Source organism: Hyla sarda, unplaced genomic scaffold, assembly GCF_029499605.1.
Source record: "Hyla sarda isolate aHylSar1 unplaced genomic scaffold, aHylSar1.hap1 scaffold_2273, whole genome shotgun sequence".
Taxonomy (NCBI): domain Eukaryota; kingdom Metazoa; phylum Chordata; class Amphibia; order Anura; family Hylidae; genus Hyla; species Hyla sarda.
In genome coordinates, this window is record NW_026608951.1 from 1 (window position 1) to 27,710 (window position 27,710).

Genomic DNA, 27,710 nt, shown 5'->3' on the forward strand with positions numbered 1-27,710 from the left:
CAGCCAGGAGACCCCCCCCCCCCATGTTATGTTACATAGTTACATAGTTAGTACGGTCGAAAAAAGACATATGTCCATCACGTTCAACCAGGGAATTAAGGGGTAGGGGTGTGGCGCGATATTGGGGAAGGGATGAGATTTTATATTTCTTCATAAGCATTAATCTTATTTTGTCAATTAGGAACATTCAGCACCCACCCGCTATCAAGGCAGCTGCCTATCATGTCATGCCCTACCTGCACAGGTGTGCTGGCTACTCAAATGATCCAATTAAGGAGGCCATTTAGTCAGCAGCAGCAGAAGTCCTGTGCCTGGACGCTCCAACAGGGGCCAGACACAAGCAGAAGCAGAAGCAGCAGAAGCAGCAGCAGCACCACCTTTTGTTTTTTGGCTGCAGCAGCAGCAAGGCCCACAGGGCTGGCTAGCTGGCTAGCCAGCAAGCAGGTAGCAATGAAAGTAGGAATCTTTCTTTTTAACCCTGTAAGGGGGTGGTGCACTGTACCCGAAGATACTGCCATATCGGGTCAATGCATAGGGCGACGGAAGCAAGCTTCGAAATCGGCCCCCGTTCTCAAAAATCCATTTAATATATGGTCCCCAGATAGGGGACGTATCAGATATTAAACTGATAAGAACAGATACTACACTTGATCTTAGCCAAAAGGCCGAGAAGCGATAACCGTGAAAGGGGCGGGCCCAACAAGGTCCCCTTCATGGGCACTATCACTGCTTGCTGTCAGGGAGGCTGCCAGACAATTTTCCATGCACACTCTGGGCTGGGGGGCAGTCAACCACCAGTACACACAGCAGAACCTAAACCCATACCATTATTGCTAAGCAGCAAGACAGGGGCCCATTGCACTCCCACGGGGCCTTTTTAAATGCAATCCATAACCCGGATTTGCCAGGAACCCTTCTTACTCCTCCTACTTGCATGTGACACTGGGCTTAGGATCTGCATAGGAAACACACACACAAGCACACACCTACCTTTGTTGCCTGCAGATGCCTCCTTGGCTGTCCCCAAACGGTATCAAACCAACACCCACGGGAAGCTGTAAGCATAGAGGACATGCCTGCACCCCATTGGACTTACCTGTGTGGGTTAAATCCGGGTTATTTGACAACCTATGGCGGTGATGGTTCTGCTCAGGCAGAGCAGTGCTGATGCTCCTCATAAAGCTGTCGCTGCTGTGAAGGTTCTAGGTGACATCACAAATCCCTATGGTTACATACACAACAAAGCTGGGTTGTTGTTGTTTACACTCTGCAAGGCCTGTGGAAGTGAGTGACATCATAGCACTGTAGTTCTGAGGGTTCTAGATGGATGCAACAATCTCCTGTTGCTTCTATGAAGGCCATAATAGACGACATCACCAAACAGCTCCATAGTCACATACACAGCAAAGGAGAGATGTTGTTTACACCTAGTGATGTCAGTGGTATTGAGTGACATCACAGCACAGTGCTAAGGCTCCTGGGCCTGGACACAGCAGCGGCTGCAATATCTCAACGGAGAATACGTTTATATATATGTGTGTGTGTGCGCGTATATATATATATATATATATATATATATATATATATATATATATTTCTCCGCCGAAATCACTTTTAAACCCATTTCCACCTTTTTTTCCCTTCTCTTCCTCTTACTTTTTTTTCACGTTTTTTTACGTTTTTCTCCTTTTCGCCTCTTTTCTGGGCGTATTATTCTTCTTTTTCTTCTTTTTTTTCGTCTAATGCATACCCCATCAGTGCAGCAATGCTTATTCAATACCGCCAGCAGATGGAGACACTGGGGGATAATTTTCTAAGGATTTATACTGATTTTTCCTGTCTGAATTTGTCGCACAGAAAGTTGCAGGCCAAATATGTGTGACATTTCTGCGACTTTAGCTTCTAGAGCATTTTTACAACATTATACATAGGTGCTGAATACATAAAAAGCGACTGTTCAGCGACAGACAAGTCGCATCGGCTGAAAGTAGGCCAGAATGTCAGTCCATGTTGGAGCAGGTTTAGATACAGTCTAAAGTATAGATCTCAAAGTCTGTGCACAGAATTTAGCAAGGGCCTCGCACCTTCTGATGCATCAGGTAGGTGCACAATAGCATAGCCTAACCCTCTGTACTTTGGTCTATATTGATGCGGGACATAGACAGCCAGCTGATGACCAATCCATTAGTGCAATGGATGGCTGGAAGCATTTGTCTTTGCCTTTGCAATACCACAGAAGCAATGCATGGTCAATGTACAGCAATGACACACCTGTGTGAACAGCCAGGAGACCCCCCCCCCCCATGTTATGTTACATAGTTACATAGTTAGTACGGTCGAAAAAAGACATATGTCCATCACGTTCAACCAGGGAATTAAGGGGTAGGGGTGTGGCGCGATATTGGGGAAGGGATGAGATTTTATATTTCTTCATAAGCATTAATCTTATTTTGTCAATTAGGAACATTCAGCACCCACCCGCTATCAAGGCAGCTGCCTATCATGTCATGCCCTACCTGCACAGGTGTGCTGGCTACTCAAATGATCCAATTAAGGAGGCCATTTAGTCAGCAGCAGCAGAAGTCCTGTGCCTGGACGCTCCAACAGGGGCCAGACACAAGCAGAAGCAGAAGCAGCAGAAGCAGCAGCAGCACCACCTTTTGTTTTTTGGCTGCAGCAGCAGCAAGGCCCACAGGGCTGGCTAGCTGGCTAGCCAGCAAGCAGGTAGCAATGAAAGTAGGAATCTTTCTTTTTAACCCTGTAAGGGGGTGGTGCACTGTACCCGAAGATACTGCCATATCGGGTCAATGCATAGGGCGACGGAAGCAAGCTTCGAAATCGGCCCCCGTTCTCAAAAATCCATTTAATATATGGTCCCCAGATAGGGGACGTATCAGATATTAAACTGATAAGAACAGATACTACACTTGATCTTAGCCAAAAGGCCGAGAAGCGATAACCGTGAAAGGGGCGGGCCCAACAAGGTCCCCTTCATGGGCACTATCACTGCTTGCTGTCAGGGAGGCTGCCAGACAATTTTCCATGCACACTCTGGGCTGGGGGGCAGTCAACCACCAGTACACACAGCAGAACCTAAACCCATACCATTATTGCTAAGCAGCAAGACAGGGGCCCATTGCACTCCCACGGGGCCTTTTTAAATGCAATCCATAACCCGGATTTGCCAGGAACCCTTCTTACTCCTCCTACTTGCATGTGACACTGGGCTTAGGATCTGCATAGGAAACACACACACAAGCACACACCTACCTTTGTTGCCTGCAGATGCCTCCTTGGCTGTCCCCAAACGGTATCAAACCAACACCCACGGGAAGCTGTAAGCATAGAGGACATGCCTGCACCCCATTGGACTTACCTGTGTGGGTTAAATCCGGGTTATTTGACAACCTATGGCGGTGATGGTTCTGCTCAGGCAGAGCAGTGCTGATGCTCCTCATAAAGCTGTCGCTGCTGTGAAGGTTCTAGGTGACATCACAAATCCCTATGGTTACATACACAACAAAGCTGGGTTGTTGTTGTTTACACTCTGCAAGGCCTGTGGAAGTGAGTGACATCATAGCACTGTAGTTCTGAGGGTTCTAGATGGATGCAACAATCTCCTGTTGCTTCTATGAAGGCCATAATAGACGACATCACCAAACAGCTCCATAGTCACATACACAGCAAAGGAGAGATGTTGTTTACACCTAGTGATGTCAGTGGTATTGAGTGACATCACAGCACAGTGCTAAGGCTCCTGGGCCTGGACACAGCAGCGGCTGCAATATCTCAACGGAGAATACGTTTATATATATGTGTGTGTGTGCGCGTATATATATATATATATATATATATATATATATATATATATATATATATTTCTCCGCCGAAATCACTTTTAAACCCATTTCCACCTTTTTTTCCCTTCTCTTCCTCTTACTTTTTTTTCACGTTTTTTTACGTTTTTCTCCTTTTCGCCTCTTTTCTGGGCGTATTATTCTTCTTTTTCTTCTTTTTTTTCGTCTAATGCATACCCCATCAGTGCAGCAATGCTTATTCAATACCGCCAGCAGATGGAGACACTGGGGGATAATTTTCTAAGGATTTATACTGATTTTTCCTGTCTGAATTTGTCGCACAGAAAGTTGCAGGCCAAATATGTGTGACATTTCTGCGACTTTAGCTTCTAGAGCATTTTTACAACATTATACATAGGTGCTGAATACATAAAAAGCGACTGTTCAGCGACAGACAAGTCGCATCGGCTGAAAGTAGGCCAGAATGTCAGTCCATGTTGGAGCAGGTTTAGATACAGTCTAAAGTATAGATCTCAAAGTCTGTGCACAGAATTTAGCAAGGGCCTCGCACCTTCTGATGCATCAGGTAGGTGCACAATAGCATAGCCTAACCCTCTGTACTTTGGTCTATATTGATGCGGGACATAGACAGCCAGCTGATGACCAATCCATTAGTGCAATGGATGGCTGGAAGCATTTGTCTTTGCCTTTGCAATACCACAGAAGCAATGCATGGTCAATGTACAGCAATGACACACCTGTGTGAACAGCCAGGAGACCCCCCCCCCCCATGTTATGTTACATAGTTACATAGTTAGTACGGTCGAAAAAAGACATATGTCCATCACGTTCAACCAGGGAATTAAGGGGTAGGGGTGTGGCGCGATATTGGGGAAGGGATGAGATTTTATATTTCTTCATAAGCATTAATCTTATTTTGTCAATTAGGAACATTCAGCACCCACCCGCTATCAAGGCAGCTGCCTATCATGTCATGCCCTACCTGCACAGGTGTGCTGGCTACTCAAATGATCCAATTAAGGAGGCCATTTAGTCAGCAGCAGCAGAAGTCCTGTGCCTGGACGCTCCAACAGGGGCCAGACACAAGCAGAAGCAGAAGCAGCAGAAGCAGCAGCAGCACCACCTTTTGTTTTTTGGCTGCAGCAGCAGCAAGGCCCACAGGGCTGGCTAGCTGGCTAGCCAGCAAGCAGGTAGCAATGAAAGTAGGAATCTTTCTTTTTAACCCTGTAAGGGGGTGGTGCACTGTACCCGAAGATACTGCCATATCGGGTCAATGCATAGGGCGACGGAAGCAAGCTTCGAAATCGGCCCCCGTTCTCAAAAATCCATTTAATATATGGTCCCCAGATAGGGGACGTATCAGATATTAAACTGATAAGAACAGATACTACACTTGATCTTAGCCAAAAGGCCGAGAAGCGATAACCGTGAAAGGGGCGGGCCCAACAAGGTCCCCTTCATGGGCACTATCACTGCTTGCTGTCAGGGAGGCTGCCAGACAATTTTCCATGCACACTCTGGGCTGGGGGGCAGTCAACCACCAGTACACACAGCAGAACCTAAACCCATACCATTATTGCTAAGCAGCAAGACAGGGGCCCATTGCACTCCCACGGGGCCTTTTTAAATGCAATCCATAACCCGGATTTGCCAGGAACCCTTCTTACTCCTCCTACTTGCATGTGACACTGGGCTTAGGATCTGCATAGGAAACACACACACAAGCACACACCTACCTTTGTTGCCTGCAGATGCCTCCTTGGCTGTCCCCAAACGGTATCAAACCAACACCCACGGGAAGCTGTAAGCATAGAGGACATGCCTGCACCCCATTGGACTTACCTGTGTGGGTTAAATCCGGGTTATTTGACAACCTATGGCGGTGATGGTTCTGCTCAGGCAGAGCAGTGCTGATGCTCCTCATAAAGCTGTCGCTGCTGTGAAGGTTCTAGGTGACATCACAAATCCCTATGGTTACATACACAACAAAGCTGGGTTGTTGTTGTTTACACTCTGCAAGGCCTGTGGAAGTGAGTGACATCATAGCACTGTAGTTCTGAGGGTTCTAGATGGATGCAACAATCTCCTGTTGCTTCTATGAAGGCCATAATAGACGACATCACCAAACAGCTCCATAGTCACATACACAGCAAAGGAGAGATGTTGTTTACACCTAGTGATGTCAGTGGTATTGAGTGACATCACAGCACAGTGCTAAGGCTCCTGGGCCTGGACACAGCAGCGGCTGCAATATCTCAACGGAGAATACGTTTATATATATGTGTGTGTGTGCGCGTATATATATATATATATATATATATATATATATATATATATATATTTCTCCGCCGAAATCACTTTTAAACCCATTTCCACCTTTTTTTCCCTTCTCTTCCTCTTACTTTTTTTTCACGTTTTTTTACGTTTTTCTCCTTTTCGCCTCTTTTCTGGGCGTATTATTCTTCTTTTTCTTCTTTTTTTTCGTCTAATGCATACCCCATCAGTGCAGCAATGCTTATTCAATACCGCCAGCAGATGGAGACACTGGGGGATAATTTTCTAAGGATTTATACTGATTTTTCCTGTCTGAATTTGTCGCACAGAAAGTTGCAGGCCAAATATGTGTGACATTTCTGCGACTTTAGCTTCTAGAGCATTTTTACAACATTATACATAGGTGCTGAATACATAAAAAGCGACTGTTCAGCGACAGACAAGTCGCATCGGCTGAAAGTAGGCCAGAATGTCAGTCCATGTTGGAGCAGGTTTAGATACAGTCTAAAGTATAGATCTCAAAGTCTGTGCACAGAATTTAGCAAGGGCCTCGCACCTTCTGATGCATCAGGTAGGTGCACAATAGCATAGCCTAACCCTCTGTACTTTGGTCTATATTGATGCGGGACATAGACAGCCAGCTGATGACCAATCCATTAGTGCAATGGATGGCTGGAAGCATTTGTCTTTGCCTTTGCAATACCACAGAAGCAATGCATGGTCAATGTACAGCAATGACACACCTGTGTGAACAGCCAGGAGACCCCCCCCCCCCATGTTATGTTACATAGTTACATAGTTAGTACGGTCGAAAAAAGACATATGTCCATCACGTTCAACCAGGGAATTAAGGGGTAGGGGTGTGGCGCGATATTGGGGAAGGGATGAGATTTTATATTTCTTCATAAGCATTAATCTTATTTTGTCAATTAGGAACATTCAGCACCCACCCGCTATCAAGGCAGCTGCCTATCATGTCATGCCCTACCTGCACAGGTGTGCTGGCTACTCAAATGATCCAATTAAGGAGGCCATTTAGTCAGCAGCAGCAGAAGTCCTGTGCCTGGACGCTCCAACAGGGGCCAGACACAAGCAGAAGCAGAAGCAGCAGAAGCAGCAGCAGCACCACCTTTTGTTTTTTGGCTGCAGCAGCAGCAAGGCCCACAGGGCTGGCTAGCTGGCTAGCCAGCAAGCAGGTAGCAATGAAAGTAGGAATCTTTCTTTTTAACCCTGTAAGGGGGTGGTGCACTGTACCCGAAGATACTGCCATATCGGGTCAATGCATAGGGCGACGGAAGCAAGCTTCGAAATCGGCCCCCGTTCTCAAAAATCCATTTAATATATGGTCCCCAGATAGGGGACGTATCAGATATTAAACTGATAAGAACAGATACTACACTTGATCTTAGCCAAAAGGCCGAGAAGCGATAACCGTGAAAGGGGCGGGCCCAACAAGGTCCCCTTCATGGGCACTATCACTGCTTGCTGTCAGGGAGGCTGCCAGACAATTTTCCATGCACACTCTGGGCTGGGGGGCAGTCAACCACCAGTACACACAGCAGAACCTAAACCCATACCATTATTGCTAAGCAGCAAGACAGGGGCCCATTGCACTCCCACGGGGCCTTTTTAAATGCAATCCATAACCCGGATTTGCCAGGAACCCTTCTTACTCCTCCTACTTGCATGTGACACTGGGCTTAGGATCTGCATAGGAAACACACACACAAGCACACACCTACCTTTGTTGCCTGCAGATGCCTCCTTGGCTGTCCCCAAACGGTATCAAACCAACACCCACGGGAAGCTGTAAGCATAGAGGACATGCCTGCACCCCATTGGACTTACCTGTGTGGGTTAAATCCGGGTTATTTGACAACCTATGGCGGTGATGGTTCTGCTCAGGCAGAGCAGTGCTGATGCTCCTCATAAAGCTGTCGCTGCTGTGAAGGTTCTAGGTGACATCACAAATCCCTATGGTTACATACACAACAAAGCTGGGTTGTTGTTGTTTACACTCTGCAAGGCCTGTGGAAGTGAGTGACATCATAGCACTGTAGTTCTGAGGGTTCTAGATGGATGCAACAATCTCCTGTTGCTTCTATGAAGGCCATAATAGACGACATCACCAAACAGCTCCATAGTCACATACACAGCAAAGGAGAGATGTTGTTTACACCTAGTGATGTCAGTGGTATTGAGTGACATCACAGCACAGTGCTAAGGCTCCTGGGCCTGGACACAGCAGCGGCTGCAATATCTCAACGGAGAATACGTTTATATATATGTGTGTGTGTGCGCGTATATATATATATATATATATATATATATATATATATATATATATTTCTCCGCCGAAATCACTTTTAAACCCATTTCCACCTTTTTTTCCCTTCTCTTCCTCTTACTTTTTTTTCACGTTTTTTTACGTTTTTCTCCTTTTCGCCTCTTTTCTGGGCGTATTATTCTTCTTTTTCTTCTTTTTTTTCGTCTAATGCATACCCCATCAGTGCAGCAATGCTTATTCAATACCGCCAGCAGATGGAGACACTGGGGGATAATTTTCTAAGGATTTATACTGATTTTTCCTGTCTGAATTTGTCGCACAGAAAGTTGCAGGCCAAATATGTGTGACATTTCTGCGACTTTAGCTTCTAGAGCATTTTTACAACATTATACATAGGTGCTGAATACATAAAAAGCGACTGTTCAGCGACAGACAAGTCGCATCGGCTGAAAGTAGGCCAGAATGTCAGTCCATGTTGGAGCAGGTTTAGATACAGTCTAAAGTATAGATCTCAAAGTCTGTGCACAGAATTTAGCAAGGGCCTCGCACCTTCTGATGCATCAGGTAGGTGCACAATAGCATAGCCTAACCCTCTGTACTTTGGTCTATATTGATGCGGGACATAGACAGCCAGCTGATGACCAATCCATTAGTGCAATGGATGGCTGGAAGCATTTGTCTTTGCCTTTGCAATACCACAGAAGCAATGCATGGTCAATGTACAGCAATGACACACCTGTGTGAACAGCCAGGAGACCCCCCCCCCCCATGTTATGTTACATAGTTACATAGTTAGTACGGTCGAAAAAAGACATATGTCCATCACGTTCAACCAGGGAATTAAGGGGTAGGGGTGTGGCGCGATATTGGGGAAGGGATGAGATTTTATATTTCTTCATAAGCATTAATCTTATTTTGTCAATTAGGAACATTCAGCACCCACCCGCTATCAAGGCAGCTGCCTATCATGTCATGCCCTACCTGCACAGGTGTGCTGGCTACTCAAATGATCCAATTAAGGAGGCCATTTAGTCAGCAGCAGCAGAAGTCCTGTGCCTGGACGCTCCAACAGGGGCCAGACACAAGCAGAAGCAGAAGCAGCAGAAGCAGCAGCAGCACCACCTTTTGTTTTTTGGCTGCAGCAGCAAGGCCCACAGGGCTGGCTAGCTGGCTAGCCAGCAAGCAGGTAGCAATGAAAGTAGGAATCTTTCTTTTTAACCCTGTAAGGGGGTGGTGCACTGTACCCGAAGATACTGCCATATCGGGTCAATGCATAGGGCGACGGAAGCAAGCTTCGAAATCGGCCCCCGTTCTCAAAAATCCATTTAATATATGGTCCCCAGATAGGGGACGTATCAGATATTAAACTGATAAGAACAGATTTTTTTTTTTTTTTTTTTTATCTAAAGCCGAGGAACGTGCTTTCGATTCACCCAAAGTGCAAGAAAAAGTGCAAACGTGTTACACTAAAAAAAACGTGCACAAAGGATGCGGTCTATCGCAAGCCCTTCTCCGATAGGAGAGAGGCCCCCCAACAAACCTTACCCTTCGCCTCCGGACCAAAAGGTACCTGCGAGGTTCCAGGTTCGATGTCCCTTTTCGCCGAAGCTACTAGGGGACCACAAATGCTCCCGGCATCCCCCTTGGCGTTAGCCAAGGTATCTGCCCGCAGAGCCGATTACGGTAGGTACCCTGCCAAAGCAGGAGTACCCGGGGTGTTTGCAGGGAGGTGCGGAACCTAATGGCCACACACACCTCCCCTAGACCGCCAGGAGGGACACCCAGAAGGGCTACCGCATCCTGACCAATCCTGTGAACACACAACACGCAAAAAGTGACACAGTGAGACAAAAAAGAAATAAATAAGTGAATGTGTGCAGATATACTGCCCGGACATCCGGCCGGATCTATAAAAAATTTCTCTGATCCTAGCCAGAAGGCCGGGAATCAAGAGGTGAGTGCCACAAGGTGAAGAGATTATGGTGCCCGTGCTTCAACTCAGTGAGCCTATTCTCCCAGTGAGTTTCGGCACCTCGGGGTCACCACTCCCCGAGGCACAAAGTACCTCGGCTCTAGACCCTCTCAGCCTCATGGCGAGACCCGGAGGGAACAGGTCACATCGGGGCAGCCGTCGAGCTGATTCCTCAGAACCAGCCCCGGAAAGCCCTGGTACACCTGCATCCTCCATGCAGCACCCATCCCCACCAGCCCCATACCGGCGTTACTGTCCACCGGCATGAAAAACTGATAAGAACAGATACTACACTTGATCTTAGCCAAAAGGCCGAGAAGCGATAACCGTGAAAGGGGCGGGCCCAACAAGGTCCCCTTCATGGGCACTATCACTGCTTGCTGTCAGGGAGGCTGCCAGACAATTTTCCATGCACACTCTGGGCTGGGGGGCAGTCAACCACCAGTACACACAGCAGAACCTAAACCCATACCATTATTGCTAAGCAGCAAGACAGGGGCCCATTGCACTCCCACGGGGCCTTTTTAAATGCAATCCATAACCCGGATTTGCCAGGAACCCTTCTTACTCCTCCTACTTGCATGTGACACTGGGCTTAGGATCTGCATAGGAAACACACACACAAGCACACACCTACCTTTGTTGCCTGCAGATGCCTCCTTGGCTGTCCCCAAACGGTATCAAACCAACACCCACGGGAAGCTGTAAGCATAGAGGACATGCCTGCACCCCATTGGACTTACCTGTGTGGGTTAAATCCGGGTTATTTGACAACCTATGGCGGTGATGGTTCTGCTCAGGCAGAGCAGTGCTGATGCTCCTCATAAAGCTGTCGCTGCTGTGAAGGTTCTAGGTGACATCACAAATCCCTATGGTTACATACACAACAAAGCTGGGTTGTTGTTGTTTACACTCTGCAAGGCCTGTGGAAGTGAGTGACATCATAGCACTGTAGTTCTGAGGGTTCTAGATGGATGCAACAATCTCCTGTTGCTTCTATGAAGGCCATAATAGACGACATCACCAAACAGCTCCATAGTCACATACACAGCAAAGGAGAGATGTTGTTTACACCTAGTGATGTCAGTGGTATTGAGTGACATCACAGCACAGTGCTAAGGCTCCTGGGCCTGGACACAGCAGCGGCTGCAATATCTCAACGGAGAATACGTTTATATATATGTGTGTGTGTGCGCGTATATATATATATATATATATATATATATATATATATATATATATTTCTCCGCCGAAATCACTTTTAAACCCATTTCCACCTTTTTTTCCCTTCTCTTCCTCTTACTTTTTTTTCACGTTTTTTTACGTTTTTCTCCTTTTCGCCTCTTTTCTGGGCGTATTATTCTTCTTTTTCTTCTTTTTTTTTGTCTAATGCATACCCCATCAGTGCAGCAATGCTTATTCAATACCGCCAGCAGATGGAGACACTGGGGGATAATTTTCTAAGGATTTATACTGATTTTTCCTGTCTGAATTTGTCGCACAGAAAGTTGCAGGCCAAATATGTGTGACATTTCTGCGACTTTAGCTTCTAGAGCATTTTTACAACATTATACATAGGTGCTGAATACATAAAAAGCGACTGTTCAGCGACAGACAAGTCGCATCGGCTGAAAGTAGGCCAGAATGTCAGTCCATGTTGGAGCAGGTTTAGATACAGTCTAAAGTATAGATCTCAAAGTCTGTGCACAGAATTTAGCAAGGGCCTCGCACCTTCTGATGCATCAGGTAGGTGCACAATAGCATAGCCTAACCCTCTGTACTTTGGTCTATATTGATGCGGGACATAGACAGCCAGCTGATGACCAATCCATTAGTGCAATGGATGGCTGGAAGCATTTGTCTTTGCCTTTGCAATACCACAGAAGCAATGCATGGTCAATGTACAGCAATGACACACCTGTGTGAACAGCCAGGAGACCCCCCCCCCCCATGTTATGTTACATAGTTACATAGTTAGTACGGTCGAAAAAAGACATATGTCCATCACGTTCAACCAGGGAATTAAGGGGTAGGGGTGTGGCGCGATATTGGGGAAGGGATGAGATTTTATATTTCTTCATAAGCATTAATCTTATTTTGTCAATTAGGAACATTCAGCACCCACCCGCTATCAAGGCAGCTGCCTATCATGTCATGCCCTACCTGCACAGGTGTGCTGGCTACTCAAATGATCCAATTAAGGAGGCCATTTAGTCAGCAGCAGCAGAAGTCCTGTGCCTGGACGCTCCAACAGGGGCCAGACACAAGCAGAAGCAGAAGCAGCAGAAGCAGCAGCAGCACCACCTTTTGTTTTTTGGCTGCAGCAGCAGCAAGGCCCACAGGGCTGGCTAGCTGGCTAGCCAGCAAGCAGGTAGCAATGAAAGTAGGAATCTTTCTTTTTAACCCTGTAAGGGGGTGGTGCACTGTACCCGAAGATACTGCCATATCGGGTCAATGCATAGGGCGACGGAAGCAAGCTTCGAAATCGGCCCCCGTTCTCAAAAATCCATTTAATATATGGTCCCCAGATAGGGGACGTATCAGATATTAAACTGATAAGAACAGATACTACACTTGATCTTAGCCAAAAGGCCGAGAAGCGATAACCGTGAAAGGGGCGGGCCCAACAAGGTCCCCTTCATGGGCACTATCACTGCTTGCTGTCAGGGAGGCTGCCAGACAATTTTCCATGCACACTCTGGGCTGGGGGGCAGTCAACCACCAGTACACACAGCAGAACCTAAACCCATACCATTATTGCTAAGCAGCAAGACAGGGGCCCATTGCACTCCCACGGGGCCTTTTTAAATGCAATCCATAACCCGGATTTGCCAGGAACCCTTCTTACTCCTCCTACTTGCATGTGACACTGGGCTTAGGATCTGCATAGGAAACACACACACAAGCACACACCTACCTTTGTTGCCTGCAGATGCCTCCTTGGCTGTCCCCAAACGGTATCAAACCAACACCCACGGGAAGCTGTAAGCATAGAGGACATGCCTGCACCCCATTGGACTTACCTGTGTGGGTTAAATCCGGGTTATTTGACAACCTATGGCGGTGATGGTTCTGCTCAGGCAGAGCAGTGCTGATGCTCCTCATAAAGCTGTCGCTGCTGTGAAGGTTCTAGGTGACATCACAAATCCCTATGGTTACATACACAACAAAGCTGGGTTGTTGTTGTTTACACTCTGCAAGGCCTGTGGAAGTGAGTGACATCATAGCACTGTAGTTCTGAGGGTTCTAGATGGATGCAACAATCTCCTGTTGCTTCTATGAAGGCCATAATAGACGACATCACCAAACAGCTCCATAGTCACATACACAGCAAAGGAGAGATGTTGTTTACACCTAGTGATGTCAGTGGTATTGAGTGACATCACAGCACAGTGCTAAGGCTCCTGGGCCTGGACACAGCAGCGGCTGCAATATCTCAACGGAGAATACGTTTATATATATGTGTGTGTGTGCGCGTATATATATATATATATATATATATATATATATATATATATATATATATTTCTCCGCCGAAATCACTTTTAAACCCATTTCCACCTTTTTTTCCCTTCTCTTCCTCTTACTTTTTTTTCACGTTTTTTTACGTTTTTCTCCTTTTCGCCTCTTTTCTGGGCGTATTATTCTTCTTTTTCTTCTTTTTTTTCGTCTAATGCATACCCCATCAGTGCAGCAATGCTTATTCAATACCGCCAGCAGATGGAGACACTGGGGGATAATTTTCTAAGGATTTATACTGATTTTTCCTGTCTGAATTTGTCGCACAGAAAGTTGCAGGCCAAATATGTGTGACATTTCTGCGACTTTAGCTTCTAGAGCATTTTTACAACATTATACATAGGTGCTGAATACATAAAAAGCGACTGTTCAGCGACAGACAAGTCGCATCGGCTGAAAGTAGGCCAGAATGTCAGTCCATGTTGGAGCAGGTTTAGATACAGTCTAAAGTATAGATCTCAAAGTCTGTGCACAGAATTTAGCAAGGGCCTCGCACCTTCTGATGCATCAGGTAGGTGCACAATAGCATAGCCTAACCCTCTGTACTTTGGTCTATATTGATGCGGGACATAGACAGCCAGCTGATGACCAATCCATTAGTGCAATGGATGGCTGGAAGCATTTGTCTTTGCCTTTGCAATACCACAGAAGCAATGCATGGTCAATGTACAGCAATGACACACCTGTGTGAACAGCCAGGAGACCCCCCCCCCCCCATGTTATGTTACATAGTTACATAGTTAGTACGGTCGAAAAAAGACATATGTCCATCACGTTCAACCAGGGAATTAAGGGGTAGGGGTGTGGCGCGATATTGGGGAAGGGATGAGATTTTATATTTCTTCATAAGCATTAATCTTATTTTGTCAATTAGGAACATTCAGCACCCACCCGCTATCAAGGCAGCTGCCTATCATGTCATGCCCTACCTGCACAGGTGTGCTGGCTACTCAAATGATCCAATTAAGGAGGCCATTTAGTCAGCAGCAGCAGAAGTCCTGTGCCTGGACGCTCCAACAGGGGCCAGACACAAGCAGAAGCAGAAGCAGCAGAAGCAGCAGCAGCACCACCTTTTGTTTTTTGGCTGCAGCAGCAGCAAGGCCCACAGGGCTGGCTAGCTGGCTAGCCAGCAAGCAGGTAGCAATGAAAGTAGGAATCTTTCTTTTTAACCCTGTAAGGGGGTGGTGCACTGTACCCGAAGATACTGCCATATCGGGTCAATGCATAGGGCGACGGAAGCAAGCTTCGAAATCGGCCCCCGTTCTCAAAAATCCATTTAATATATGGTCCCCAGATAGGGGACGTATCAGATATTAAACTGATAAGAACAGATACTACACTTGATCTTAGCCAAAAGGCCGAGAAGCGATAACCGTGAAAGGGGCGGGCCCAACAAGGTCCCCTTCATGGGCACTATCACTGCTTGCTGTCAGGGAGGCTGCCAGACAATTTTCCATGCACACTCTGGGCTGGGGGGCAGTCAACCACCAGTACACACAGCAGAACCTAAACCCATACCATTATTGCTAAGCAGCAAGACAGGGGCCCATTGCACTCCCACGGGGCCTTTTTAAATGCAATCCATAACCCGGATTTGCCAGGAACCCTTCTTACTCCTCCTACTTGCATGTGACACTGGGCTTAGGATCTGCATAGGAAACACACACACAAGCACACACCTACCTTTGTTGCCTGCAGATGCCTCCTTGGCTGTCCCCAAACGGTATCAAACCAACACCCACGGGAAGCTGTAAGCATAGAGGACATGCCTGCACCCCATTGGACTTACCTGTGTGGGTTAAATCCGGGTTATTTGACAACCTATGGCGGTGATGGTTCTGCTCAGGCAGAGCAGTGCTGATGCTCCTCATAAAGCTGTCGCTGCTGTGAAGGTTCTAGGTGACATCACAAATCCCTATGGTTACATACACAACAAAGCTGGGTTGTTGTTGTTTACACTCTGCAAGGCCTGTGGAAGTGAGTGACATCATAGCACTGTAGTTCTGAGGGTTCTAGATGGATGCAACAATCTCCTGTTGCTTCTATGAAGGCCATAATAGACGACATCACCAAACAGCTCCATAGTCACATACACAGCAAAGGAGAGATGTTGTTTACACCTAGTGATGTCAGTGGTATTGAGTGACATCACAGCACAGTGCTAAGGCTCCTGGGCCTGGACACAGCAGCGGCTGCAATATCTCAACGGAGAATACGTTTATATATATGTGTGTGTGTGCGCGTATATATATATATATATATATATATATATATATATATATATATATATATATATATTTCTCCGCCGAAATCACTTTTAAACCCATTTCCACCTTTTTTTCCCTTCTCTTCCTCTTACTTTTTTTTCACGTTTTTTTACGTTTTTCTCCTTTTCGCCTCTTTTCTGGGCGTATTATTCTTCTTTTTCTTCTTTTTTTTCGTCTAATGCATACCCCATCAGTGCAGCAATGCTTATTCAATACCGCCAGCAGATGGAGACACTGGGGGATAATTTTCTAAGGATTTATACTGATTTTTCCTGTCTGAATTTGTCGCACAGAAAGTTGCAGGCCAAATATGTGTGACATTTCTGCGACTTTAGCTTCTAGAGCATTTTTACAACATTATACATAGGTGCTGAATACATAAAAAGCGACTGTTCAGCGACAGACAAGTCGCATCGGCTGAAAGTAGGCCAGAATGTCAGTCCATGTTGGAGCAGGTTTAGATACAGTCTAAAGTATAGATCTCAAAGTCTGTGCACAGAATTTAGCAAGGGCCTCGCACCTTCTGATGCATCAGGTAGGTGCACAATAGCATAGCCTAACCCTCTGTACTTTGGTCTATATTGATGCGGGACATAGACAGCCAGCTGATGACCAATCCATTAGTGCAATGGATGGCTGGAAGCATTTGTCTTTGCCTTTGCAATACCACAGAAGCAATGCATGGTCAATGTACAGCAATGACACACCTGTGTGAACAGCCAGGAGACCCCCCCCCCCCATGTTATGTTACATAGTTACATAGTTAGTACGGTCGAAAAAAGACATATGTCCATCACGTTCAACCAGGGAATTAAGGGGTAGGGGTGTGGCGCGATATTGGGGAAGGGATGAGATTTTATATTTCTTCATAAGCATTAATCTTATTTTGTCAATTAGGAACATTCAGCACCCACCCGCTATCAAGGCAGCTGCCTATCATGTCATGCCCTACCTGCACAGGTGTGCTGGCTACTCAAATGATCCAATTAAGGAGGCCATTTAGTCAGCAGCAGCAGAAGTCCTGTGCCTGGACGCTCCAACAGGGGCCAGACACAAGCAGAAGCAGAAGCAGCAGAAGCAGCAGCAGCACCACCTTTTGTTTTTTGGCTGCAGCAGCAGCAAGGCCCACAGGGCTGGCTAGCTGGCTAGCCAGCAAGCAGGTAGCAATGAAAGTAGGAATCTTTCTTTTTAACCCTGTAAGGGGGTGGTGCACTGTACCCGAAGATACTGCCATATCGGGTCAATGCATAGGGCGACGGAAGCAAGCTTCGAAATCGGCCCCCGTTCTCAAAAATCCATTTAATATATGGTCCCCAGATAGGGGACGTATCAGATATTAAACTGATAAGAACAGATACTACACTTGATCTTAGCCAAAAGGCCGAGAAGCGATAACCGTGAAAGGGGCGGGCCCAACAAGGTCCCCTTCATGGGCACTATCACTGCTTGCTGTCAGGGAGGCTGCCAGACAATTTTCCATGCACACTCTGGGCTGGGGGGCAGTCAACCACCAGTACACACAGCAGAACCTAAACCCATACCATTATTGCTAAGCAGCAAGACAGGGGCCCATTGCACTCCCACGGGGCCTTTTTAAATGCAATCCATAACCCGGATTTGCCAGGAACCCTTCTTACTCCTCCTACTTGCATGTGACACTGGGCTTAGGATCTGCATAGGAAACACACACACAAGCACACACCTACCTTTGTTGCCTGCAGATGCCTCCTTGGCTGTCCCCAAACGGTATCAAACCAACACCCACGGGAAGCTGTAAGCATAGAGGACATGCCTGCACCCCATTGGACTTACCTGTGTGGGTTAAATCCGGGTTATTTGACAACCTATGGCGGTGATGGTTCTGCTCAGGCAGAGCAGTGCTGATGCTCCTCATAAAGCTGTCGCTGCTGTGAAGGTTCTAGGTGACATCACAAATCCCTATGGTTACATACACAACAAAGCTGGGTTGTTGTTGTTTACACTCTGCAAGGCCTGTGGAAGTGAGTGACATCATAGCACTGTAGTTCTGAGGGTTCTAGATGGATGCAACAATCTCCTGTTGCTTCTATGAAGGCCATAATAGACGACATCACCAAACAGCTCCATAGTCACATACACAGCAAAGGAGAGATGTTGTTTACACCTAGTGATGTCAGTGGTATTGAGTGACATCACAGCACAGTGCTAAGGCTCCTGGGCCTGGACACAGCAGCGGCTGCAATATCTCAACGGAGAATACGTTTATATATATGTGTGTGTGTGCGCGTATATATATATATATATATATATATATATATATATATATATTTCTCCGCCGAAATCACTTTTAAACCCATTTCCACCTTTTTTTCCCTTCTCTTCCTCTTACTTTTTTTTCACGTTTTTTTACGTTTTTCTCCTTTTCGCCTCTTTTCTGGGCGTATTATTCTTCTTTTTCTTCTTTTTTTTCGTCTAATGCATACCCCATCAGTGCAGCAATGCTTATTCAATACCGCCAGCAGATGGAGACACTGGGGGATAATTTTCTAAGGATTTATACTGATTTTTCCTGTCTGAATTTGTCGCACAGAAAGTTGCAGGCCAAATATGTGTGACATTTCTGCGACTTTAGCTTCTAGAGCATTTTTACAACATTATACATAGGTGCTGAATACATAAAAAGCGACTGTTCAGCGACAGACAAGTCGCATCGGCTGAAAGTAGGCCAGAATGTCAGTCCATGTTGGAGCAGGTTTAGATACAGTCTAAAGTATAGATCTCAAAGTCTGTGCACAGAATTTAGCAAGGGCCTCGCACCTTCTGATGCATCAGGTAGGTGCACAATAGCATAGCCTAACCCTCTGTACTTTGGTCTATATTGATGCGGGACATAGACAGCCAGCTGATGACCAATCCATTAGTGCAATGGATGGCTGGAAGCATTTGTCTTTGCCTTTGCAATACCACAGAAGCAATGCATGGTCAATGTACAGCAATGACACACCTGTGTGAACAGCCAGGAGACCCCCCCCCCCCATGTTATGTTACATAGTTACATAGTTAGTACGGTCGAAAAAAGACATATGTCCATCACGTTCAACCAGGGAATTAAGGGGTAGGGGTGTGGCGCGATATTGGGGAAGGGATGAGATTTTATATTTCTTCATAAGCATTAATCTTATTTTGTCAATTAGGAACATTCAGCACCCACCCGCTATCAAGGCAGCTGCCTATCATGTCATGCCCTACCTGCACAGGTGTGCTGGCTACTCAAATGATCCAATTAAGGAGGCCATTTAGTCAGCAGCAGCAGAAGTCCTGTGCCTGGACGCTCCAACAGGGGCCAGACACAAGCAGAAGCAGAAGCAGCAGAAGCAGCAGCAGCACCACCTTTTGTTTTTTGGCTGCAGCAGCAGCAAGGCCCACAGGGCTGGCTAGCTGGCTAGCCAGCAAGCAGGTAGCAATGAAAGTAGGAATCTTTCTTTTTAACCCTGTAAGGGGGTGGTGCACTGTACCCGAAGATACTGCCATATCGGGTCAATGCATAGGGCGACGGAAGCAAGCTTCGAAATCGGCCCCCGTTCTCAAAAATCCATTTAATATATGGTCCCCAGATAGGGGACGTATCAGATATTAAACTGATAAGAACAGATACTACACTTGATCTTAGCCAAAAGGCCGAGAAGCGATAACCGTGAAAGGGGCGGGCCCAACAAGGTCCCCTTCATGGGCACTATCACTGCTTGCTGTCAGGGAGGCTGCCAGACAATTTTCCATGCACACTCTGGGCTGGGGGGCAGTCAACCACCAGTACACACAGCAGAACCTAAACCCATACCATTATTGCTAAGCAGCAAGACAGGGGCCCATTGCACTCCCACGGGGCCTTTTTAAATGCAATCCATAACCCGGATTTGCCAGGAACCCTTCTTACTCCTCCTACTTGCATGTGACACTGGGCTTAGGATCTGCATAGGAAACACACACACAAGCACACACCTACCTTTGTTGCCTGCAGATGCCTCCTTGGCTGTCCCCAAACGGTATCAAACCAACACCCACGGGAAGCTGTAAGCATAGAGGACATGCCTGCACCCCATTGGACTTACCTGTGTGGGTTAAATCCGGGTTATTTGACAACCTATGGCGGTGATGGTTCTGCTCAGGCAGAGCAGTGCTGATGCTCCTCATAAAGCTGTCGCTGCTGTGAAGGTTCTAGGTGACATCACAAATCCCTATGGTTACATACACAACAAAGCTGGGTTGTTGTTGTTTACACTCTGCAAGGCCTGTGGAAGTGAGTGACATCATAGCACTGTAGTTCTGAGGGTTCTAGATGGATGCAACAATCTCCTGTTGCTTCTATGAAGGCCATAATAGACGACATCACCAAACAGCTCCATAGTCACATACACAGCAAAGGAGAGATGTTGTTTACACCTAGTGATGTCAGTGGTATTGAGTGACATCACAGCACAGTGCTAAGGCTCCTGGGCCTGGACACAGCAGCGGCTGCAATATCTCAACGGAGAATACGTTTATATATATGTGTGTGTGTGCGCGTATATATATATATATATATATATATATATATATATATATTTCTCCGCCGAAATCACTTTTAAACCCATTTCCACCTTTTTTTCCCTTCTCTTCCTCTTACTTTTTTTTCACGTTTTTTTACGTTTTTCTCCTTTTCGCCTCTTTTCTGGGCGTATTATTCTTCTTTTTCTTCTTTTTTTTCGTCTAATGCATACCCCATCAGTGCAGCAATGCTTATTCAATACCGCCAGCAGATGGAGACACTGGGGGATAATTTTCTAAGGATTTATACTGATTTTTCCTGTCTGAATTTGTCGCACAGAAAGTTGCAGGCCAAATATGTGTGACATTTCTGCGACTTTAGCTTCTAGAGCATTTTTACAACATTATACATAGGTGCTGAATACATAAAAAGCGACTGTTCAGCGACAGACAAGTCGCATCGGCTGAAAGTAGGCCAGAATGTCAGTCCATGTTGGAGCAGGTTTAGATACAGTCTAAAGTATAGATCTCAAAGTCTGTGCACAGAATTTAGCAAGGGCCTCGCACCTTCTGATGCATCAGGTAGGTGCACAATAGCATAGCCTAACCCTCTGTACTTTGGTCTATATTGATGCGGGACATAGACAGCCAGCTGATGACCAATCCATTAGTGCAATGGATGGCTGGAAGCATTTGTCTTTGCCTTTGCAATACCACAGAAGCAATGCATGGTCAATGTACAGCAATGACACACCTGTGTGAACAGCCAGGAGACCCCCCCCCCCCCATGTTATGTTACATAGTTACATAGTTAGTACGGTCGAAAAAAGACATATGTCCATCACGTTCAACCAGGGAATTAAGGGGTAGGGGTGTGGCGCGATATTGGGGAAGGGATGAGATTTTATATTTCTTCATAAGCATTAATCTTATTTTGTCAATTAGGAACATTCAGCACCCACCCGCTATCAAGGCAGCTGCCTATCATGTCATGCCCTACCTGCACAGGTGTGCTGGCTACTCAAATGATCCAATTAAGGAGGCCATTTAGTCAGCAGCAGCAGAAGTCCTGTGCCTGGACGCTCCAACAGGGGCCAGACACAAGCAGAAGCAGAAGCAGCAGAAGCAGCAGCAGCACCACCTTTTGTTTTTTGGCTGCAGCAGCAGCAAGGCCCACAGGGCTGGCTAGCTGGCTAGCCAGCAAGCAGGTAGCAATGAAAGTAGGAATCTTTCTTTTTAACCCTGTAAGGGGGTGGTGCACTGTACCCGAAGATACTGCCATATCGGGTCAATGCATAGGGCGACGGAAGCAAGCTTCGAAATCGGCCCCCGTTCTCAAAAATCCATTTAATATATGGTCCCCAGATAGGGGACGTATCAGATATTAAACTGATAAGAACAGATACTACACTTGATCTTAGCCAAAAGGCCGAGAAGCGATAACCGTGAAAGGGGCGGGCCCAACAAGGTCCCCTTCATGGGCACTATCACTGCTTGCTGTCAGGGAGGCTGCCAGACAATTTTCCATGCACACTCTGGGCTGGGGGGCAGTCAACCACCAGTACACACAGCAGAACCTAAACCCATACCATTATTGCTAAGCAGCAAGACAGGGGCCCATTGCACTCCCACGGGGCCTTTTTAAATGCAATCCATAACCCGGATTTGCCAGGAACCCTTCTTACTCCTCCTACTTGCATGTGACACTGGGCTTAGGATCTGCATAGGAAACACACACACAAGCACACACCTACCTTTGTTGCCTGCAGATGCCTCCTTGGCTGTCCCCAAACGGTATCAAACCAACACCCACGGGAAGCTGTAAGCATAGAGGACATGCCTGCACCCCATTGGACTTACCTGTGTGGGTTAAATCCGGGTTATTTGACAACCTATGGCGGTGATGGTTCTGCTCAGGCAGAGCAGTGCTGATGCTCCTCATAAAGCTGTCGCTGCTGTGAAGGTTCTAGGTGACATCACAAATCCCTATGGTTACATACACAACAAAGCTGGGTTGTTGTTGTTTACACTCTGCAAGGCCTGTGGAAGTGAGTGACATCATAGCACTGTAGTTCTGAGGGTTCTAGATGGATGCAACAATCTCCTGTTGCTTCTATGAAGGCCATAATAGACGACATCACCAAACAGCTCCATAGTCACATACACAGCAAAGGAGAGATGTTGTTTACACCTAGTGATGTCAGTGGTATTGAGTGACATCACAGCACAGTGCTAAGGCTCCTGGGCCTGGACACAGCAGCGGCTGCAATATCTCAACGGAGAATACGTTTATATATATGTGTGTGTGTGCGCGTATATATATATATATATATATATATATATATATATATATATATATATATTTCTCCGCCGAAATCACTTTTAAACCCATTTCCACCTTTTTTTCCCTTCTCTTCCTCTTACTTTTTTTTCACGTTTTTTTACGTTTTTCTCCTTTTCGCCTCTTTTCTGGGCGTATTATTCTTCTTTTTCTTCTTTTTTTTCGTCTAATGCATACCCCATCAGTGCAGCAATGCTTATTCAATACCGCCAGCAGATGGAGACACTGGGGGATAATTTTCTAAGGATTTATACTGATTTTTCCTGTCTGAATTTGTCGCACAGAAAGTTGCAGGCCAAATATGTGTGACATTTCTGCGACTTTAGCTTCTAGAGCATTTTTACAACATTATACATAGGTGCTGAATACATAAAAAGCGACTGTTCAGCGACAGACAAGTCGCATCGGCTGAAAGTAGGCCAGAATGTCAGTCCATGTTGGAGCAGGTTTAGATACAGTCTAAAGTATAGATCTCAAAGTCTGTGCACAGAATTTAGCAAGGGCCTCGCACCTTCTGATGCATCAGGTAGGTGCACAATAGCATAGCCTAACCCTCTGTACTTTGGTCTATATTGATGCGGGACATAGACAGCCAGCTGATGACCAATCCATTAGTGCAATGGATGGCTGGAAGCATTTGTCTTTGCCTTTGCAATACCACAGAAGCAATGCATGGTCAATGTACAGCAATGACACACCTGTGTGAACAGCCAGGAGACCCCCCCCCCCCATGTTATGTTACATAGTTACATAGTTAGTACGGTCGAAAAAAGACATATGTCCATCACGTTCAACCAGGGAATTAAGGGGTAGGGGTGTGGCGCGATATTGGGGAAGGGATGAGATTTTATATTTCTTCATAAGCATTAATCTTATTTTGTCAATTAGGAACATTCAGCACCCACCCGCTATCAAGGCAGCTGCCTATCATGTCATGCCCTACCTGCACAGGTGTGCTGGCTACTCAAATGATCCAATTAAGGAGGCCATTTAGTCAGCAGCAGCAGAAGTCCTGTGCCTGGACGCTCCAACAGGGGCCAGACACAAGCAGAAGCAGAAGCAGCAGAAGCAGCAGCAGCACCACCTTTTGTTTTTTGGCTGCAGCAGCAGCAAGGCCCACAGGGCTGGCTAGCTGGCTAGCCAGCAAGCAGGTAGCAATGAAAGTAGGAATCTTTCTTTTTAACCCTGTAAGGGGGTGGTGCACTGTACCCGAAGATACTGCCATATCGGGTCAATGCATAGGGCGACGGAAGCAAGCTTCGAAATCGGCCCCCGTTCTCAAAAATCCATTTAATATATGGTCCCCAGATAGGGGACGTATAAGATATTAAACTGATAAGAACAGATACTACACTTGATCTTAGCCAAAAGGCCGAGAAGCGATAACCGTGAAAGGGGCGGGCCCAACAAGGTCCCCTTCATGGGCACTATCACTGCTTGCTGTCAGGGAGGCTGCCAGACAATTTTCCATGCACACTCTGGGCTGGGGGGCAGTCAACCACCAGTACACACAGCAGAACCTAAACCCATACCATTATTGCTAAGCAGCAAGACAGGGGCCCATTGCACTCCCACGGGGCCTTTTTAAATGCAATCCATAACCCGGATTTGCCAGGAACCCTTCTTACTCCTCCTACTTGCATGTGACACTGGGCTTAGGATCTGCATAGGAAACACACACACAAGCACACACCTACCTTTGTTGCCTGCAGATGCCTCCTTGGCTGTCCCCAAACGGTATCAAACCAACACCCACGGGAAGCTGTAAGCATAGAGGACATGCCTGCACCCCATTGGACTTACCTGTGTGGGTTAAATCCGGGTTATTTGACAACCTATGGCGGTGATGGTTCTGCTCAGGCAGAGCAGTGCTGATGCTCCTCATAAAGCTGTCGCTGCTGTGAAGGTTCTAGGTGACATCACAAATCCCTATGGTTACATACACAACAAAGCTGGGTTGTTGTTGTTTACACTCTGCAAGGCCTGTGGAAGTGAGTGACATCATAGCACTGTAGTTCTGAGGGTTCTAGATGGATGCAACAATCTCCTGTTGCTTCTATGAAGGCCATAATAGACGACATCACCAAACAGCTCCATAGTCACATACACAGCAAAGGAGAGATGTTGTTTACACCTAGTGATGTCAGTGGTATTGAGTGACATCACAGCACAGTGCTAAGGCTCCTGGGCCTGGACACAGCAGCGGCTGCAATATCTCAACGGAGAATACGTTTATATATATGTGTGTGTGTGCGCGTATATATATATATATATATATATATATATATATATATATATATTTCTCCGCCGAAATCACTTTTAAACCCATTTCCACCTTTTTTTCCCTTCTCTTCCTCTTACTTTTTTTTCACGTTTTTTTACGTTTTTCTCCTTTTCGCCTCTTTTCTGGGCGTATTATTCTTCTTTTTCTTCTTTTTTTTCGTCTAATGCATACCCCATCAGTGCAGCAATGCTTATTCAATACCGCCAGCAGATGGAGACACTGGGGGATAATTTTCTAAGGATTTATACTGATTTTTCCTGTCTGAATTTGTCGCACAGAAAGTTGCAGGCCAAATATGTGTGACATTTCTGCGACTTTAGCTTCTAGAGCATTTTTACAACATTATACATAGGTGCTGAATACATAAAAAGCGACTGTTCAGCGACAGACAAGTCGCATCGGCTGAAAGTAGGCCAGAATGTCAGTCCATGTTGGAGCAGGTTTAGATACAGTCTAAAGTATAGATCTCAAAGTCTGTGCACAGAATTTAGCAAGGGCCTCGCACCTTCTGATGCATCAGGTAGGTGCACAATAGCATAGCCTAACCCTCTGTACTTTGGTCTATATTGATGCGGGACATAGACAGCCAGCTGATGACCAATCCATTAGTGCAATGGATGGCTGGAAGCATTTGTCTTTGCCTTTGCAATACCACAGAAGCAATGCATGGTCAATGTACAGCAATGACACACCTGTGTGAACAGCCAGGAGACCCCCCCCCCCCATGTTATGTTACATAGTTACATAGTTAGTACGGTCGAAAAAAGACATATGTCCATCACGTTCAACCAGGGAATTAAGGGGTAGGGGTGTGGCGCGATATTGGGGAAGGGATGAGATTTTATATTTCTTCATAAGCATTAATCTTATTTTGTCAATTAGGAACATTCAGCACCCACCCGCTATCAAGGCAGCTGCCTATCATGTCATGCCCTACCTGCACAGGTGTGCTGGCTACTCAAATGATCCAATTAAGGAGGCCATTTAGTCAGCAGCAGCAGAAGTCCTGTGCCTGGACGCTCCAACAGGGGCCAGACACAAGCAGAAGCAGAAGCAGCAGAAGCAGCAGCAGCACCACCTTTTGTTTTTTGGCTGCAGCAGCAGCAAGGCCCACAGGGCTGGCTAGCTGGCTAGCCAGCAAGCAGGTAGCAATGAAAGTAGGAATCTTTCTTTTTAACCCTGTAAGGGGGTGGTGCACTGTACCCGAAGATACTGCCATATCGGGTCAATGCATAGGGCGACGGAAGCAAGCTTCGAAATCGGCCCCCGTTCTCAAAAATCCATTTAATATATGGTCCCCAGATAGGGGACGTATCAGATATTAAACTGATAAGAACAGATACTACACTTGATCTTAGCCAAAAGGCCGAGAAGCGATAACCGTGAAAGGGGCGGGCCCAACAAGGTCCCCTTCATGGGCACTATCACTGCTTGCTGTCAGGGAGGCTGCCAGACAATTTTCCATGCACACTCTGGGCTGGGGGGCAGTCAACCACCAGTACACACAGCAGAACCTAAACCCATACCATTATTGCTAAGCAGCAAGACAGGGGCCCATTGCACTCCCACGGGGCCTTTTTAAATGCAATCCATAACCCGGATTTGCCAGGAACCCTTCTTACTCCTCCTACTTGCATGTGACACTGGGCTTAGGATCTGCATAGGAAACACACACACAAGCACACACCTACCTTTGTTGCCTGCAGATGCCTCCTTGGCTGTCCCCAAACGGTATCAAACCAACACCCACGGGAAGCTGTAAGCATAGAGGACATGCCTGCACCCCATTGGACTTACCTGTGTGGGTTAAATCCGGGTTATTTGACAACCTATGGCGGTGATGGTTCTGCTCAGGCAGAGCAGTGCTGATGCTCCTCATAAAGCTGTCGCTGCTGTGAAGGTTCTAGGTGACATCACAAATCCCTATGGTTACATACACAACAAAGCTGGGTTGTTGTTGTTTACACTCTGCAAGGCCTGTGGAAGTGAGTGACATCATAGCACTGTAGTTCTGAGGGTTCTAGATGGATGCAACAATCTCCTGTTGCTTCTATGAAGGCCATAATAGACGACATCACCAAACAGCTCCATAGTCACATACACAGCAAAGGAGAGATGTTGTTTACACCTAGTGATGTCAGTGGTATTGAGTGACATCACAGCACAGTGCTAAGGCTCCTGGGCCTGGACACAGCAGCGGCTGCAATATCTCAACGGAGAATACGTTTATATATATGTGTGTGTGTGCGCGTATATATATATATATATATATATATATATATATATATATATATTCTCCGCCGAAATCACTTTTAAACCCATTTCCACCTTTTTTTCCCTTCTCTTCCTCTTACTTTTTTTTCACGTTTTTTTACGTTTTTCTCCTTTTCGCCTCTTTTCTGGGCGTATTATTCTTCTTTTTCTTCTTTTTTTTCGTCTAATGCA

At 46.3% G+C, this 27,710-nt stretch overlaps 13 non-coding genes across 13 annotated transcripts; all 13 read right to left on the minus strand.

The window, feature by feature from the left end:
- Nucleotides 1-486: 486 nt before the first annotated feature.
- Nucleotides 487-677, minus strand: LOC130321480 (U2 spliceosomal RNA). The gene has a single exon (XR_008867197.1). It is a non-coding gene; the product is annotated as a U2 spliceosomal RNA (small nuclear RNA).
- Nucleotides 678-2,766: 2,089 nt separating this feature from the next.
- LOC130321492 (U2 spliceosomal RNA) lies at nt 2,767-2,957 on the minus strand. Its single transcript, XR_008867208.1, has one exon. It is a non-coding gene; the product is annotated as a U2 spliceosomal RNA (small nuclear RNA).
- A 2,093-nt stretch (nt 2,958-5,050) lies between these two features.
- Nucleotides 5,051-5,241, minus strand: LOC130321500 (U2 spliceosomal RNA). Its single transcript, XR_008867215.1, has one exon. It is a non-coding gene; the product is annotated as a U2 spliceosomal RNA (small nuclear RNA).
- A 2,089-nt stretch (nt 5,242-7,330) lies between these two features.
- LOC130321501 (U2 spliceosomal RNA) lies at nt 7,331-7,521 on the minus strand. Its single transcript, XR_008867216.1, has one exon. It is a non-coding gene; the product is annotated as a U2 spliceosomal RNA (small nuclear RNA).
- A 2,086-nt stretch (nt 7,522-9,607) lies between these two features.
- On the minus strand, nt 9,608-9,793 carry LOC130321498 (U2 spliceosomal RNA). Its single transcript, XR_008867213.1, has one exon. It is a non-coding gene; the product is annotated as a U2 spliceosomal RNA (small nuclear RNA).
- Nucleotides 9,794-10,487: 694 nt separating this feature from the next.
- On the minus strand, nt 10,488-10,675 carry LOC130321499 (U2 spliceosomal RNA). Its single transcript, XR_008867214.1, has one exon. It is a non-coding gene; the product is annotated as a U2 spliceosomal RNA (small nuclear RNA).
- A 2,089-nt stretch (nt 10,676-12,764) lies between these two features.
- Nucleotides 12,765-12,955, minus strand: LOC130321502 (U2 spliceosomal RNA). The gene has a single exon (XR_008867217.1). It is a non-coding gene; the product is annotated as a U2 spliceosomal RNA (small nuclear RNA).
- A 2,094-nt stretch (nt 12,956-15,049) lies between these two features.
- On the minus strand, nt 15,050-15,240 carry LOC130321481 (U2 spliceosomal RNA). The gene has a single exon (XR_008867198.1). It is a non-coding gene; the product is annotated as a U2 spliceosomal RNA (small nuclear RNA).
- Nucleotides 15,241-17,339: 2,099 nt separating this feature from the next.
- LOC130321482 (U2 spliceosomal RNA) lies at nt 17,340-17,530 on the minus strand. Its single transcript, XR_008867199.1, has one exon. It is a non-coding gene; the product is annotated as a U2 spliceosomal RNA (small nuclear RNA).
- A 2,085-nt stretch (nt 17,531-19,615) lies between these two features.
- On the minus strand, nt 19,616-19,806 carry LOC130321484 (U2 spliceosomal RNA). Its single transcript, XR_008867200.1, has one exon. It is a non-coding gene; the product is annotated as a U2 spliceosomal RNA (small nuclear RNA).
- A 2,084-nt stretch (nt 19,807-21,890) lies between these two features.
- Nucleotides 21,891-22,081, minus strand: LOC130321485 (U2 spliceosomal RNA). Its single transcript, XR_008867201.1, has one exon. It is a non-coding gene; the product is annotated as a U2 spliceosomal RNA (small nuclear RNA).
- A 2,093-nt stretch (nt 22,082-24,174) lies between these two features.
- LOC130321497 (U2 spliceosomal RNA) lies at nt 24,175-24,365 on the minus strand. The gene has a single exon (XR_008867212.1). It is a non-coding gene; the product is annotated as a U2 spliceosomal RNA (small nuclear RNA).
- A 2,087-nt stretch (nt 24,366-26,452) lies between these two features.
- Nucleotides 26,453-26,643, minus strand: LOC130321486 (U2 spliceosomal RNA). The gene has a single exon (XR_008867202.1). It is a non-coding gene; the product is annotated as a U2 spliceosomal RNA (small nuclear RNA).
- Between the last annotated feature and the right edge of the window lie 1,067 nt (nt 26,644-27,710).